The sequence below is a fragment of the Sapajus apella genome, unplaced genomic scaffold (genome assembly GCF_009761245.1).
Source record: "Sapajus apella isolate SASKATOON/1434 unplaced genomic scaffold, GSC_monkey_1.0 scaffold57, whole genome shotgun sequence".
NCBI lineage: Eukaryota > Metazoa > Chordata > Mammalia > Primates > Cebidae > Sapajus > Sapajus apella.
Genome location: NW_022436997.1, coordinates 1,933,689 through 1,951,608, shown reverse-complemented (window position 1 = coordinate 1,951,608; position 17,920 = coordinate 1,933,689). Strand labels below are relative to the sequence as shown.

The 17,920-nt window shown below is 43.3% G+C and overlaps 1 protein-coding gene and 1 long non-coding RNA gene across 5 annotated transcripts in view; both read left to right on the top strand.

Annotated features, from left to right (window-relative positions):
* Positions 1-17,920, top strand: part of SETBP1 (SET binding protein 1) — a 377,101-nt gene that overhangs the window by 312,932 nt on the left and 46,249 nt on the right. The gene's annotated exons all lie outside the window — the stretch shown is intronic.
* LOC116528230 lies at positions 1,577-16,905 on the top strand. Its single transcript, XR_004258931.1, has 2 exons — positions 1,577-6,049; positions 6,139-16,905. It is a non-coding gene; the product is annotated as an uncharacterized LOC116528230 (long non-coding RNA).

Sequence of the window (17,920 nt, the reverse complement as noted above, 5' to 3'; positions counted from 1 at the left end):
TTGGTGTCTGTCTACATAGGCACAGTAGGATAGAAAGTCAGAACCACCTCAGAGATAACTCACGGCAATCCTACTTACTAATGCTCATAGCAAAAAATAGTTTTTATTAGGTTGCCTGCATTGCTAAAGTCAGCTAAAACTGGTGAATCCATTTCATACCAGTTGATTCAGTTCTCCTGTGTATGCACAGCCCCCAACAGCACACATAATTATTTTTAAGGATGTAATTCTGCATCATGTAATGCTGGATAATTGACACTGAAACTAGTATGGTAATAGTTATGCCCTGCCACTAATAGTTTACAGTCTGAGAGAGCTCGTGACTGATCATAGTGGAAATACAGCCAAGTTAAGATGTTTAATTAAAAGAAAGAATAAGCAAAACACAAAAATCATGTTAGTCTTTTTTTAACCAGAGATTATTCTTTCCAAAATTCTCCTATCTGTAGTCCAATGTGACGTTGTATGACTGAATTGTTGGCTCAGCAGCCTGTCTTAGTGGCACTGCACTCTAACTTCCTCGTTGGCATGAATGTCAGTAAAGGACATCAGGTGATGTTTGAGTAGGAGGGATATGATTTAGGATAAAATTTCTAAGTGGGCTTTTGAGCCAAGCCACACATTCCTAGTAGAGGTTGAAAGAGGAGGTTGGTCTTGGTTATTAGGTACTCAGACATTTGAACTCCGACAGACAAAAACACACTTATGTTAGTAGAATCAAGTCATTAGGCTGAGAGTCACAGGGAAAAAGCAAGAGCTCAGGAGTGAGAAATAGGCCCAGGGACAGAGCAGGGACCACAGTGAGCAGCCAGGATGCTGGGCAGCCCATGTATTGCCCTGAGGCCTCCTGAGCATGTTCCTGCCTGGAAACAGGGCATGGAAGTGTAGGGGGAGGTTGGAGACTGCAGTTAAACAGAGCTCTGTGGATCACTGCAAAGCCCCACTCCTGCATCACTACCACCAAATCTGTTGAAAATGTGTCTGTCTAAATTGTACTAAATATAATCTTAAAATAAAAAATATACATGTATATTTTAGGCTTGATAAGGAAACCTCCCAAAATTCCATAGCTTTTCATCTTATAATTTTTCATTGGAAAAAAGGAAAGAAAAAGCAGAGAAGTTGTAAGGGAATATGATGAAAACCTTAAACAGTAAATAACATGCTGCTAAAAATCTGTGTGACTAGAACTGCACATCAATGGGAATGCATACAACACACACACACACACACACACACACACACACACACACACACACACACATTCTCTCTCTCTATCTCTCTCTCTCCCTCTCTCTCCCCCCACCCCAGGAAGCTCTACACTAGACAGAGTGCATGCTTTACATTTTTGTCTCCTTAAAAGCAGTACTGGCCAGGTGCGGTGGCTCACGCCTGTAATTCCAGCACTTTGAGAGGCCAAGGCAGGCAGATCACAAGGTCTGGAGTTCAAGACCAGTCTGTCTAGCCAACATAGTGAAACCCCATCTCTACTAAAAATACAAAAAATTAGCCCGGCATGGTGGTGTGTGCCTTTAATTCCAGCCACTCAGCAGGCTGAGGCAAGAGAATCGTGTGAACCCAGGAGGTGGAGGTTGCAGTGAGCCGAGATTGCGCCATTGCACTCCTTCCCGGGTGACAGTGTGAGACTCTGTCTCAAAAAAATAAAAAGCAGTACTAAGTTACAAAGACAGCCTAAGCAATAAAGATGAGGCCAGAGTGTATGGAAAGTGGGACCCCAGCAAAATAGAGGTTGACATGGCCCAGGTCCTGGCTACTTTGCAAATAGAATGCTTCCTTTAATATGTGTGATATGGTCATTCATTCATTCATTCATTTGTTTATTCGTTCATTCATTCTCCATATGCTGAATACCCCTCTGAATCCAACACTACACTAAATGCTTGCCCTACCAAGGACAGCAGTATACTCTGGGATTGCAGCATGAATTGGGACTGATAGTGACTTGGGTTCAAGTCTCAGCTCTTCCACTTGTTGAGTAAGACATTTTTGATAAGCTGTGTCACCACTCAAAGCCTCAGTTTCCCCATATGTAAAACGAGGACAATATTAACTCCTACTTTATTGAGAGTTTTAAGTATTAAATTCTATAATGTGTGAAAAGCTCTTAGGCCAGTATGCAAAGTAAATGTACAATAAATGTTAGTTGTTTGTGTTGTTGCAGTTAAATGACAGTGTTCTGTCAGTAGAAAGTAGAGGAAGGCCAATACTTGCTCCCAGTAGCTCTTCTTCACAACAAGGAGAACTACCTATACAGAGTAGGCTCCCCGAGGAGGTGGGGAGCTGTTCATCTCTGCCTGTGTTCAAGCAGAATGTATATTCCAATATTAGGGATACTGTAGAAGAGGCTTGTCTTTGAGGAGGAGCAGCAGGAAGGAGCCTACCATTTCTCTTGTACCCTGTGTGCTGGGCCTGCTGCTGGTTACTTTATAGATGTATTCTAATTTGAGCCTTGAGAAACTCCTGCAATGAAGATATTACTATTCTCCTTTTGGCTTCACAAGAACAGGTAACATACCGAGATGCTGCAACCAGGAAGAGGTAGAAAAGACCTTAGACCCCTAAATGCATGCTTTTTTCAGTGCACTACCTTCATACTCAGTTAACCCATCCTGAGACTAAAGGATCCTCAGGAAATTTACCTAAGACAGAATAAGGTCAGGGTGAGATTTTGTTTCACTAAAGTGAGAGGGAGCTTTTCCTCTTTGAAGCTCCAGATCTCATACATTATCCAAAATAATAATCATAATAATAACCTGCCTAAAAATACCACAGATCCGAAAAGTCTGGAAAGCTCCTTCAGAAATGCTTCACTTCCGTACGTTGATCTCTTTTTGAAAAAACAAAGCTTTCTCCCTCACGGTTCAGTTCCCTGGCTCCCTGCCCTGCCACCCATTCCTCTCCACCTTCCAGCTACTTGGATGAAAACAGGCCAAAACAAAGCATTTCAAAAACTCACCCTAGAATCCCAGCTTTCAGATCTGGGATCTGAAAAAAACAAAGAGTGGAAGGCAGTGGAGGGTGAGGTTTTTTTTTTTTTTTTGGTCAAGAGGAACAGATTCCATTCTTGAATCCTTTGCCATGTTATAAACAAGGCTGAGCACACAGCATTCCTCCCAAAGCACATGGTCCTGTTTTTACAACACAGGCCTGGTCCCCCCTGGAATTCAGTGTTTGCCTCAATACTGTTCGTCCTATTCATCTGGGATTTATTTTAATTTGATGGTGTTAATGGTGGCCAGGAATAGAACAATCCTTTCATTCTTCTCTTTTCCTTCATCTCTTTCTCCATACCTTCTGTCTTTTATAATTATATTTTTAAGTGTATAAATATTCCCATGAACAATGCCAAATTCTAGGCACTGCTTGTTACTGCCTTTGGTGGGTGGTTGTGCCCTCACGCCTGTAGCTTCCAGTTTGGGTGGCGTGTTGCATTTCCTTCTCCAAGGTGCTCAAACTCCAGCAGCTCTCTCATTTGGAGCTATATTATTGAGATTCTTCCCCTTTTGTAGAAAGGTGTTCATTTGTTTTACCCTTTCAGGCTAGTTTTAAGGGCTCAGTTGAAAATGTCATCGGAGAAGGGACAGTGTAGACTTGGCTAAAAATTGAAAGAGTAGGTCCACTTAACTCACTGCCTCTTTGAGGGTTGGTAGTTAAGAACTTGGGTTGTTGGGGTGGAGGTGGGAGCTGAGCACCTTGGTATATGTGAGAAATTAGTATTTAGGAATTAGATTAGTCCATTTAAGAAATTCACTGATATGTACCAAACGCAATGAATAGGTCTTTTTCTCAAAAGGATACATCACATTCCACAAAGCTGTCATTGATCAAAGTACTTTGTAATATTTCTGGAGTTGTCTCCAGACATTTTGGTATGTTTCCTTTTAAATATTATTCATCAGAGAAAATCTTCACCCTCTGAGAAAACAAAGATATGTAAGCTTTCAAAAACCACCTGTGCACAATACTAGTGAATCTGTATTTTTTTAGTTCCTGATCCATGATTATATAGGATCCTGGGCTTTGTTGATTGGCTTACATTCTGATTCTAGTGGCTTCAGATTACAAGTGACATTAGAACAATGGCAGTATCATTGCACTGAGTAGTTTGCTTTCCGTAATTACTCCGTTCCATTACGAGTCAGGTATGTATGTGAGTTCAACCCTACTCAGTGGGCCTTTGTCCTATTCAAGGAGCGTGATTAGACAGCAGTCCATGCAGCCCAATGCCATCATGAACCAGCTGCACGGGCAATGTCTACTCTAGGCACAGCCTCGCAGGAGATGCTTCTGACTGTAAATATGTGAGCAAGCGAGTAGCCTGCCCATGTCTCCACAGCCAAACCATCCTCATATTAATCCAACAAAAAACACCACATCTCTTTCCACATTAGATGCTGGAAGAATAGTAATGTCATGAAAAAAAGAAAACAGCAGTAATCTGAAAGTCACATTTCCTAAATCTTTACAAGGTCTCGTTGCATTGGCACCCAAATGTCTGTTGACCTTCGTAATCTAAATGTGGTGACATTCTTTCAAATTCCAGAAGGGGTAACCTTTCTTAACACTGTGCTTTATGATTTGGGTGTGGATAGTCCTTTCGTAAGACAGCATCCCACTACTCCAGCAATTCTCGCCTGGGTTTATTTAGCCCCCCAGGAGACTTTTGGCACTGTCTGGAGATACATTTACTACAGCTAAGTGGGGATTTCTGCTGGCATCTAGTGAGTAGAAGCCAGGGATGCTGCTAAATACCCTACAAGGCATGGAACAGCCTTTACCCCACCCTGTAACAGAGAATTATCTCATGTAAATGTCAGGAATGCTGAAGTGGAGAAATCCTGCACCAGAATGTATTTCACCTGATGAACACCAAGACAGCATATGGCATAGGCGTGAACATAGCCCTGGAAAAATGTATGCATTCGTGCCTTGTTTGAGCAAGACTTAGTATGGGGACCAATTATTTATTTATTTTTTTTTTTCGATTCATGTCATAAAAACAGGAATAATCCAGGTAGATGTTGCCCTTGGCATCCCAAGTTCATCTTTTCTACACCAATCTCTGGTGTGAGGATTGGCCTCGTTGTACCTTGGATGTGGTGCATCCTTTCACACGCAATGTGTAAAAGAAACAGTATCTCTGCTGTCCAAATTTATGTAAACTTCACTTTCTATTATGTAACCAGCTGCCTGCTTCAGAATCAAAAAATATCAGAGTATAAGAGTTTCTTCTGTTTATCCTACCTGTGAGGAAACAGGAATCATAAGAATGTGGGTAACTCTTAGGGTAAATGACAAAGAAACAGGGTTAGGACCAGGTGTCCTGAGGTCTAACCTGGTACCCACCTCACAGCCTTTCCACCACTCCTCCATCTTGTAGGCAGAGAGTGGCGGCCCCAGACTCATTGTTTCTGGCTCATAACATATCTCTTTACAGACCCAGGCAGTGAAATCACAGCCTTCACTCAAGGATGAGAGCGTATTTCCCTCTGGTGCTGGACCCTGCAGAGTCTCTGAACTGTAAAGCTCAATCCCTGACTTTTCTGCCAAGATTAGATAATGGTTTGCTTTCTTCACTTCACTCCCAATGTCATTTCTTAAAACATCATTCATTGACATTGGGAGTGATCCTGATAAGCATCTCCATCATCATGGTCAGGGAACATACCAGAAACATAGCTGGTGTGGGACAAAGGAATTTCATGGAATGTGATTGTTATTTTAAAAGTAAATAGAAGAAGGCAAGTGATCTGCAAAGTCCTATAAGGGCTTTGGCATAGCATCTCAGTGAAGGAGTGAAACTAATATGACAAGAGACAGGCCAACCGTCTTCACTACACAAGAAAAAAATGCATGGGAAGAAAATACAGTCTCCATATACTACATAGTCCCATTGTGTTCCCTGGGCATTTACTAAAACAAGAGTCTTGATGGTTAATGCTTAAAAGTCCCCTAATTAAGGTGCTTTTCAAACCATTCTTAGACTCACCACAAGGTAAGTGAAAGGAGATACTGTCGTCGTTTTTTTGTGGTGGGAAAACTGAAAAGAAGAATATTCAGCCCATCAGCCAGAAAGTGGATTTGGTGTAGGATGATGGCCTGTAATAGGGTCATAAGACCATGGGGTCGACAGATTTTTTAAATTGGGAAAGAATTTCTAAGTGCACTCAGAAGGTATGCACTAGACTGGACTGAGGACTTTATATAAAAAAGGAGTTGTGAAATATCACCCAGAGAAAGAGCTGTAGACTCCATAGCAGTGTTCAGAAGAAACAGAATACAAAACCACTTGCGGATTTGCCAAATCGGGGAATAAGCTTTCAAAGGGATTCCTGGCCTGACTCAAGCCTTCCTGCCTCCGTGACATCTTAAAATCTTTCCTAGGCAGCTTATTTCCCCCTTTACTCAGCACCCCTACTTCATACATATCTGTTCCTACTGACTTGTTCTTTAATTGTTCCTTGTAGGTTTGCTTGGAGTCTTTGCATCATATCAGCTTGCTAGGGCTGTCACAACCAACTGCCACAAGCCGGGGGCTTAAGCACCTGAAATGTATTGTCTTACAGATCTGGAGGCTGGAAGTCCAAGATCAAAGTGTCTGCAGAGTTGGTTCCTTTGTAGGAGATTGAGAGAGGCTGTTCCATGCTTCTCTCCTTGCATTTGGTGGTTTGCTGGCAACCTCTGGCATTCTTTGGCTTATGTGTGCATTGCACCTAACTCAGCCTTCGTTTCTTATGGCATTTACCCTGTGTCCAGGTCTGTGTTGAAATTTTCTCTTCAGTCATTTACCTCATTTTACTTTGATTATAAAGACTCTCTCCACATAAGGTCACCTTCTGAGGTAATGGGGTTAGAAGGCCACATATCTTTCTTTGGGGGACACAATTCAACCCACAATAGCAACTAACCTTAAGGTCTCAAGAATAGGAATTGCCTTATATTCATGCATCCTCTATTGCACCAAGTGAACTCTACAGCGAGTAGCAAGTTTCTTGATTGATCAGAAGTACCATGTGGAACCACAAACATGTGGTCTGTCCAGCTCAGGGACTCATCTCTCATGGAGTTACAGAGGGCTGGTTTGCAAGAGATTATCATTTAAGAACTTCTGTCAAAATACACGCCACTTTTCCCAGTTACAAACTCCCTCACTATAAACTGTGAAGTTGGGAAAACTGACTCAACCATGCTGCTAGTGGAAAAGTTAACATTCCACCCTCAGTCATCTCACTCCTGAGCCAACGACTTGCCTGGCCCGCATCTCCTCCTGAATCAGTTTCCACTTCCAGCCACTCCTAGTCAATGGATCGTATTTGTTTTATGCAGCTCTTACTTTTATCTCTTTCATTTCGCCTGTGCACTGACACACTGTATTAGATGAATGTTTCTTCATCTGTCTTGTTGTATCTTCTTCTAAATGAACTTGCCAGAAAACAATGCACATCTTGAGGGTTTGTTGATGAAATGGAACAAAAGATCTCCAGTAATGCTTAAAGCCTCACTTTGATTATTATTCTCTGGTTTGAAAATTTACATAGGCTCCCAAGAGCCTGCTAGGTAAACCATGTGAGGCCCCCAGACCATGCTCTGTGTTCCTTGCTTACCACATTCCATGATGTACCCACATAAATCCTCTGCACCAGGATGCGGTCTCCTCATCTTTCACATTCAATCTTTCCCACCTTATTACTGTGAATTTTTTCCATTTCCCGGTTTTCCTACCATTATTGAGATTAACTCACACATTTAACCTGGCAATGTTGATCCTTAAAAACAGAAAGTAATTTCCTTTTCAAAATTACATCAGCTGGCCATATTTTGTCTCTTTGTTAAAGCCAAACTATTTCTTGAATCTAACATGATGGAGTAACCTTTGAAGCTATTCTGAGGATGTAGAATGCATCCCGTTGAATCAGGGCTGGCCCACCTCAGGTCAAAGAGGATCTGTCCATCCAGAGCCCAGAAGTCATATGAAAGGCAGGTATTTGCCCCGAGCCTCCTGAAGGAATGATGCAGCACTGCCTCTAGACCCTTCTGAGGCTTGGCAAGGGCTTCTTGAGAGCTCCTGCGCTACCAAAGCTGGCTTCACATTGTCTCTGTGAGTCCCTGAAGCCTTCCAGGACTTCCTGAGAAATCGTCAGCCCTCCAGTTTGTGCTGATGCGACAAAGATTCAGAAAGAGCTCAAGACACCTCTCTAGACATCTTTATTTGATTTGCCCCCCTTTTCTTGTGGTCTGAAACCAAACTCTATCCTGTCCCTATGGGAAAAGGTTTTCTTCATCAATCTCATGGGTGTGGAGTATATATTAAATAAGTATAAAGTCTCAGTGATAACTCACAGGGATCCTGAGGGGTCTGGCCAGAAACCGACTTTTAAAATGATGTGTAGTCTTCATCAGAGACCATGTATGTTCGCCATGAATTGGACGGAAATTTTGCCCTGAGATTTGTGTCTCTTCTCCCATGCATGTATCAGGTGTATTTATTACATTTATTATAAATGCAACCTAGGCGAATTTCCAAGAATGGAGCCCAGTTTATGCTCTTGGGGAAGTAATGATGCTGAAGATTCCATCGGTGTTGCTCTCTCAAAAGAAAAAGCAGCTTGCAGAAGTGGAAAGAAAAAGAACTTTGCAATTTAACAGACCAGATTTCTACTTTGAGTTCCAACTGTTTACTAGGTCTGACCTCGGGCAAAATAGTTCAGATATCTAAGCCTCAATATCCTCTTCAGAGAAATGGAAACAATCATGATATGAAACACAGAGCAAAAATAAATCCCAGAACTCCATGGTTCTCATTCTTCTAGATAAAGGCAAGGCTCTAACTGCCCTATGAGCTAATAAGAGCAGACCCCAAGTCCTGGTATGGGCTTAGTGGTCAGCACTGAGCCAGCCAGGTGGGAAGGAGGAAACCCAGCCCTGCACTCTCTCCGCTGTCTAGGTTGGGTTTGGAGCTGATGAGTGTTTAGGACAGCTCTAGCAGCAGAGGAGCGAAGATGAAGAGGCAGAACAGCTAGTGTCCCCTCGGCTGTGGAGCAGGACGTGGTGCCTTACCTGGAGCTGGCTTCCACAGATGAGAACACAGGAGACTGGGGAGGCAGTTGCCGCCGTGCACTGTGGTGGCAACATGCCTTTTAATGAGGGCTCCTCAGAAGTCGTGTTCTCACATGGGAGAATGCAGGAAGAAGTGTGTTCCCTCCCAGCTGCCAACCGTACCTACAGGGCACCGGAAGGAACTTCACTCTCAGCACTGGGCCCTGCAGCCAACCTCACAAAATGCTTTTTGGTGTTTGCCAACAGGGAAGCTCAGGCTGCAGCTGCAGCAGCAGGTGCTGGCTGCCAGGTTCCCCGTGGCAACCCAGTGTACGCCAGGTTAGCAGCTCAGCCTTGGAGAAATGGCCTCCATCTCGGATGCCTGTGGCCCGAAGCATGGAGTGGAGCTGTGTTTCCCTGTGGTGGGAAGATAATGACTGCGCTGGTTTTTATGGGGCATTATATAACCTCAGCGGGTGGTTCAGCAGTAGCAGTGGCTTTTAGAGCGTATGGAAGATTGTAACATGCTTGTTGTTTTTTGTTTGAGAGATTTTTTTTTTCACTTTGGTTGTCATCATTCAGTCTGATTCATTATCATTCATGGGTTTGCTCAGGCCCTTGGCTAACATGTTTATGACACGAGGAGGGCATTGCTTCCGGCCACATGGTAACTCAAGTCTGCATTTGTATGTTTTGCAGAAAGGTTCACATCTAGGATCTTAATTTGATCCTCTCTACGAAATAATCAGAGAGAGGGAGAGCAAGAGAGAGAGACAGAGAGAGAGATTAGGAATTGCTAACCTGTTCCGTTTGATGTGTAAACTGAGGCTCAGAGAGTGACCTGCCTTGTTGCAAACCATGCCTGTTCTGGAGCTAGGACCCCAGATCAGATCTTTTGAGTCTCAGTGCCTTATTCTTTCCAATCTACCATGCTGCTCATGCCTCCTGCTAGCCCTGTGTTTTTGTTTCCAGTTGGCAGTGAACTGTTTAATCACATGTCCTTTCCTCTGATCGGTTGTGGTCTTGCCTTTGGTACACAGATCAATGCCTGTTAACCACAGTTCCTTGCCTGGGAGGTTCTGTTACTGAGCACGACTGGAGGAAAAAGAAAGGAAAAACCCTGAATTATAAAAGCATCTCCGCCTGTGCACCATGCCCCTTTACTCCACGCACTCTCTTGCACTGCGGGCCGCATCTCCACCTGCTTCTAGCCTACCCCACGAAGCGTGTTTTGACATGAACTGCTATGGCTGTCTGAGATTCAGGATAAGTGAGACATCAAGGGTGGCTTAACTCCTGAACCCAAAAGCACACTGAATAAACATCATCTGATGCCTTTGCCTCCGTCATATTGGTAAACTCACACTCTAGTAGATGGTTAGCTTTTAATTCTTCTCAATTTAGGGGGAGACATGGACTTAGGAAATTCATAAAAGCTGATAATCCCCAATTAGTTAAGTAAATTACATATGTGCACCCACACACGCAAATGCTTCCTATAGCTTTTTTCTATAACTTCTTAAGAACGTGACAGCGGTAAGTGTCATGACATTTTTTGGCTTAAGCAGGTGTTAAAATGTGTTTACCTTCCTTAAATAAATAACTAAGCATATATAAAGGCATCCCAGACGTTTTTTCAAAACCTAAAGCTGAGACAGCATGTGTCTTTGATGGTTCTCATTGGTGTTAGTACAAAAATGGTTTCTAGAATTTCTCCTCGTAATTTACAACTAACTGAAAACAAGGACAATGATACTAGCAAATACTGAGCATTTACCATGAGCTAGAGATTGTGCTTAATACTATGCATTGTAAATAAATACTCATGTTTTATTCATTCCTTACAACAACCCTATAGAGTTGGACACTACTAATATTTACAGATGAGGAAATTCAGGCTTAAGGGGGTTAAGTAATTTCTCAAGGTCATGACTGTCATATCTGGTGTGGACTTATTCTGGAGTCTAAAGGAAAGCAAAGTCCTAATTTTAAAAGGCAAATGATAATTTTATAACTGGATGTTGATAGGATTACATATGATATTCAGTAAGAAGACATAATTCATGTGATCAAGTGAAATCAAACAATTTGCTGATATGGATGCTGTGGTGATGCCAAGAAAATATGCAGCACAGTTCTAGGATTAAAGAGTCTACAATCTGTTAAGGGTAAATAAGATATAAACACGTGAAAACATAAATCACAAATGATGATTCTGATTTGATTGGAACAGGACTACGTTGTTAGAATCATAGACTCGCAGGGTACCAGAAACTTGTACTCCGGGCATGTATGTTATGTCAATAACAGGCACCACCTATCAGACCTGAGGTGGGTCCCCTGATAAAGATCTGGTCAATGATTAAACAAATAAACCAGCAAGATTGTCTAGATAAATCTCTCCAGTGCAAGAATTCTCAAAGCAGCAGCCCCAGGTCTTCAGAGAGAGTAGGGCAGCCTATGCCATCTTATAGCAGGGGTGCATTCAAGGTGCTAATCCAAGATAGCTATATAAGGAAAGCGTGTTTCCGTGGAAATTGCCACACTGCTTCCTTCACCCACAGAGGCTCACTGGGAAAAAAATATAAATGCTGCGCTAAACAGCCTGCTTAGCATCATACTTGATTTATACACGGGTGTAGCCTCTCTTTCTCATGGGGGCCAGGTAATTGTCTGCTGACCAACAGCCAGTTTGCTAACCAGGCTTTTCACTATTCTAAGTCTGTGCACTATTCGATAGTCTTCTAAAGACTATCAAAACCTGCTCCCCAGGTGTGGCTGCCCCTGCATGTGCACTGGCTCTTTGTGTTGCCCCGGGAGTCAGACCACCTGGGACTGAATGCCACCTCTGTCCAGCTGTGCGATCTTGGGCCATCAGTCTCAGAATACTGACAGATGGAGATTATCTGAATTAAGGAAAATAATCCATAGAAAATGCCCAACTCATAGTAAGACTTTGTATCTGGTACCCCTTATTGCTGTGGTTGTTGATGATGTTGTTAGAAACTCTAGAGAGATTTATTTTTAATAAATAAAGATCGTAGTAAAATAAAGATCCTACCTCATATTGAGGGCTTGAGAAGTGGTAGAAGAGTGACTTCTTCATAATTCTCCAGGCTTGAGCCAGAGGAGTTGGAGAGAGACAGAATCTTGGTATGATACAATGCACTCAGTATTTGTTTCAATCGTATATGGTAAGAGATGCAGATATAGAATGACTGTCATGAAGGAGGGGGCTTTTATACTCACAGATCTGGGAACAGGAGGTGTGGCACACCAGGTATGGCCACTCGGGGAAGAATCAGGGTCAATCAAGAGGCAAAGGGATGAAGGGAAAGTGTAGGCTAAAACCTTTGTTGTGGTTATCATGCGATGGAATTAGGGAGGTTGGGTAGGCAGATTTAGAGTTGGCTGGTTGGAATAATTTCGGGCACCTCCAGAGTATAGAGATTCCCCCTAGTTGTCTGGTACCTTGCCCTGGAGTGATGCTGGTGTGGGGAATTGTGACTCATCCTGTGAGAGCCTCATAAAGGAAGTGGTTGGTAGATGTGGGCTCCGGATTGATTCGTTTGCATGTGAAAGATGCATTCTCAGGGGAGTCCTTTGGCAGCTCTAGGAATTCGCTAGCCCTGGGAAGAGACATCTCTCCAGAGTCAGCAAGATTTGTCAAAGTATCATAAAAGACAGAAAATAAAAGAAAATGTGGTATAGATGCACGCATACAATGGAATACTATTCAGCCATAAAAAAATAAAATCACATCTTTTGCAATAAAATGGATGGAACTACCAGCTATTATCTTAAGTGAAATAACCCAGAATCAGAAAGTCAAATACTACATGTTTTCACTGATAAGCAAGAGCTAAATAATATATACACATGGACATAGACTGTGGACTGATAGACATGGAGAACTTGAAAGGGTAGGCAAGTGAGAGAGGGATCAGAGATGAAAAATTACCACTAAAAGCCCAGACTTCAGCATTATACAGTATAGCCATGTAACAAAGCTATACTTTGTGACTCCTAGATTTATTCATACGTTAAAAAAAACATGAATAATACACCTGGCACTGCAGTCCTGGAAAGCGACAGTAGAGTCAGTATTTGGGAAAGGTGAGGCAAGGCGATGGCTTTGTCAAGCTCACAACCACACGCACTCCGAGTTGAGTCCTGTGGTACCTGCACAGTAGAGAGTGGGATGCTGGTTCTGTGCCAGCCCCAGGGTCTGCAGGCTCCTGCCATCCTTGGAGGCTGAGATAACATGGGGAGGCCCAGAGTTTGCTTCCTCGGGCCCCACCCTACCTCCCTGCTCTACTTTTGATAACACATCATGAGGGGTGCTAGGAAAATCCAGTTGCCTCAGCCCAGTGGAAATTTTGGTCTCGAACACTGGCCTGTTTCTAGAGCTGGAGTCCACTTAGACACAGATCTCTTACGGAACTATATCTGACTGTTTCTGTGCAGCAGCCACTGAGTGCCCTTGCCCACTGTCAGTTCCCAGGCATCCCCAATCCTGCCGTGAAGTCTGAAGCTCTGATGGTTGTGATGGACAGACAAAACCCACTCACCATGTTTCTCTCTGCTGTGTTTTTAAATTTACTTTTAAGAAAAGGCATGTGGTGTCCAAGACACTTGGGAATACACAGATGTGTTTAAACAACTTGGTTTCTTCTCAGGTTCTGCCTTAATTCAATAATCCATTCACTCTTGCATTCAACAAGCAAAGGATGTTTGACAGAATTTTTTTTTCTGAATTCCGAGACAGAACAGCAAAATGAATCATTGAGCATTGAGACTCAAATTCTCCAAGGTGGGAGGGCTGTGGAAAGCCAGTGTCTGCTGTACAATCAGCAGCCAGAATGTAGGCTGAGGGAGGTAGTAAAACAGCCTGTGCCCATCCATTAAGAAACAGCTGAGCTTCATAGGGAAAGCTTGTCCATAGCAAGGAGGTGGAGATCAGAGAAGTCAGTTTCAGCCCACGCCATCTAGTTAAGTCTGGTTTACTTCATGGGCCACAGACTTCCCCTAGCTCTGACCTGTCACCCTGCAGGAAAGAAGCCAAGGAGGAGGAATCTGTGCTGGTGACTCAGGGCACATTTCCCAACTGGGGAGAAATAATTCAGATTACATCCTCCTGCTGTCGGATTAGGGCAGCACATTTAAGCCCATACAGCCAGGGACAGGTTCATGTAGATTGGAATAAATGAACAAATATGCTCTTGTTTAACTGGTGAAGTGGTTTGGCTTCCTGTTATCACCTGATCTAGGGACAGCTTGCTGAATATCCCCCCACACACGTTCAGGAAGCAAAACCATTGAGAGAACTCAATGTCTAATTCTTGACAGGGTCAAGAAATGAGGACCGTATGACATTGTTTAGTAGTTAAGACTTTGTAGCCAACTTGCATGCATTCACAATCTGACCCTACTACCCACTAGTTGCAGTAATAAAGGGTGAATCACTTACCTTTTCTGTGCCTCAGTTTTCTCCCCCATAAAATGAGAATGAATATAATGCTGAAACAAATAAGCTTGTTGTAAATATAAATGAGTTAATACATGAAAAGGTCTTGGAGAGTATCTTTGCGTGGTGTACCTGCAATTGAAGTATCGGTTATTGCTATTACCAGCGTAGCTGTGAGATAGAGAGTTTTAGGAACTGGAATGCATGCTTCAAACAGCCAGTGGGGTGCCTGCTCTAGACTCTCTGCCTTGACATCAGGGGTTTCCTCATCAGTGCTGAGCATGCCAGGGCTTGGAGAGGATGCTCTTGGGGGCTAGATCAACTTGTCATAGTTTTGTCAGGGTCCAAGGCACAGTAAGTAGAAAGGAGTTACCCCAATCTGGCCAGTGCAGAAAAGGGGGAGACTCAACACTGAAACAGAGCAGGTATCAAGATACTAGAATAAAAATAACTTCTCAAAAGTTGTATTTCCACTCTCCACTTTTGGGGGCAAGATGGGTTGTTCCATCAGGTGCATCAGGCCATCTCCTATTTTCGCTCCAATTCAGAAACCTGCCCCCTCTGCCAGATCTGTGGATTGGCAACTGCTCCACAGGTCTTGACCTACCTTTACCTCTATCACCATGAAATCTTCACGTAAGAACCTAACCTCAGTGAATAGGTATAAGGTACTTAGAAGCACACTTACCTTTCGTAAAGCCTTAAAATATAAAAGACATGCACCTGCTTTTCTTGGGGAAACCTCAGCATGCCTCCAAATACCCACTCATGCCCCAAACCTGATAAAACTGGCAGAAGGTCAGAGGGTTTTTGAAGATGTATAAACAGTTGTGTTTGTGAGAAGTAAGAGAAGAATATTAGATTACACTTTATACTTGTTCATCTACCTTTATCAATGTTTCACACCAACAAGCACATATGTAGTAAAAGGCGATGAGGGAGGGGGTCAGTGGCAAAATTGTCCTATAGAATCAATCTTGAGGTGAACAGAGAAAAATAGATCATAAGTATTACATACTTATGCCCATAAATCATTTCTTTTGCAGGGAGAAAGATAAGAGATTTGACATTTAGTCATGGGGATATTTTGTTCTTGGGTTACATGCTCTTACAAGATATCACATGTATTCAGTCCTCATAATTACCATAAGAGAAGAATTACCACCATTTTACACTTAAGAAAACTGAGGCCAAAAGTCCTATCCACAGCCTCCACCCTCAAGGAGGTTCCTTCCTAAACAGACAATCCATCCTAGCATCACTGAAAGATACCAAACAACAAAAGAAAATACAGCCCATGCATGATAGAACTGACCAGCGACTTAATTTTGCTTGATAGAGGCAAACAATTAGTTTGAGCTGTTGCCAAATTTCATATGAACTGGGCTGGTGAGGGTGGGGAGGTTTTCCCTTACACACTATTTTTAGGAAAACTCATAATTGAATGTAATTTCTGCAGCTGCCATTAGAAAGCAGGATGACAGCCACAGCGTCTAGAAGACAGCAGGGCGGGATAAGCCAGGGTGCATCTGCAAAACCCAGGGAAGAGAGCAGAGCCTGTGCCCTAACATAACACCAAGGTCAGGACCCAACCCATAGAGAAAGTGGTGGGGGAGAGTGTGGACCCCTCCAGCCCGCACCCATGAAGGGCGAGCATCCTGCAGAGTTCCTGTTGTGGCGGAACCTTCTGTATCTTTGTTCTCTCTCCGCCACGGCTTGTAAGTATTAGCCTGATGTTGTTTACTTCTTCTCCCAATCTCTCCAAGGAATATGATTCACACGTTTTCAGATTTATTTGAACAAAATGCAATAAATATGCTGCTTCAATTTTAACTGCTGGCCTGTAGCCAGGGTTTTTAATGAATCTGGCCTGTGCTACTGAAGTGTTCCAGGATCTCCAGGGCTCTGGGCACTGTGAGATTATACACACTGGTGTGCGTGCACACACACACACACACACACACACACACACAGAGTTCTCGCCCCACCCCCACCTCCCTACCTCCTATTCCCCAGAGGGGCCAGTGACTCACAGTCAACTGCAGGTTTTCAGAGCAGACTCTGGTAAAAATTAGCAGGAGCCTTTTATTGTTCGAGGAGAGGAAGGACTCCTCCATCTCCTTTTATGGCTGCGTGGAAGTGCCATCTTTAAATTCCCCCCCCTCCGTTGGAATTGCTGTACCCACCTCTAAAAACTGCCATCATCAGCCTTTTTGTCTCTTTCTTTGTTTTCTTGCAAATGGTCACTAGACCGGACCCAGCCTGTGGGGACTTCCATATAAAAACAGCTGGCTATGGAGGCTTAATGTGGAGATAAAAGGACTTGGAATTGATTTTTACCACAACCACACAGCCAGTGCTCCAGGCTTTGGAGAGCTAGGGAAAAAACAGGGAGAGGGACCCAGGCCAAGGTGATCTGGGCACGACACACTTTCTCAGAAGGAGTGGAAGGAAGATGAACCTGGCTGACAGCAGACCTGAGCTGATGCACACAGCTCGAGACCCCACTGTCCAGTAAATGTGGCCAACATAGGGCAAAACTGTGGACTCTGCAAAATATGTCCGCTTGGGTGACCCCAACCTCTATCAGCAGGAAAATGATCACTAAGACCCCGTTCAGCTCTAAGAACCTGCAACTCCAAAGTCCTGTGCCCATGGTGCACACTTAGCTGCATTATTGGTTGGCATCTGAGAAACCCCTCCAAAAGAAGGGACCATTGCAGGGAAGGGCAATTTTAGAGACTGGGATAGGGTTTTCCACTGGTGACAGAGACAAAGAGGCAGTTGTAAAGACCTCATCTATCAATGTTTTGGCAAATGCTGCCTCATTACTAATGGACACCACCACTAATTTTTTTTTTTTAAGTGCAAGCCATGGTCTGATCTTTTCCATTATGACCAGTGACTTTTATTGATGTCAGAAGCCCCTGTGTGTCCCTCCTGTCTTGGAATTACTCGCTTAAAAGCAAATCACACATTGCTCTGCAGAAGTCTGCCCACCATACACCATCCACACCTCATTCCCTAAGGGGACCTTCACAATCATTAGGAAAATAAGCAAAGAAACTGCAAAGTCAGGAACCTGGGCAGGAAAATCACATGAAAGACCTGGCTGCTCTCAGTGCATTAGGAAGAGGAGCAGGCTGTAGAGGTCTGGGTTGGGACAGTGTCACCAACAACATAGTGAGACTTCTGGGAGCCTCAGTTTCCTCATCAGTGGAATGTTGGAATCCACTTAATGATCCTTTTTAGTCCTAATAGTCTGGTATTCTAATATCTGGGCTATAGACTTTGAGTGATTCTCCCTTACCACATCTGGCCCTCCATTTCAGAATTAAAGACACTCATAGTTAAACACTTGCTCTGTTTTTCACTTTCTTTAAATGGGAAATGGAA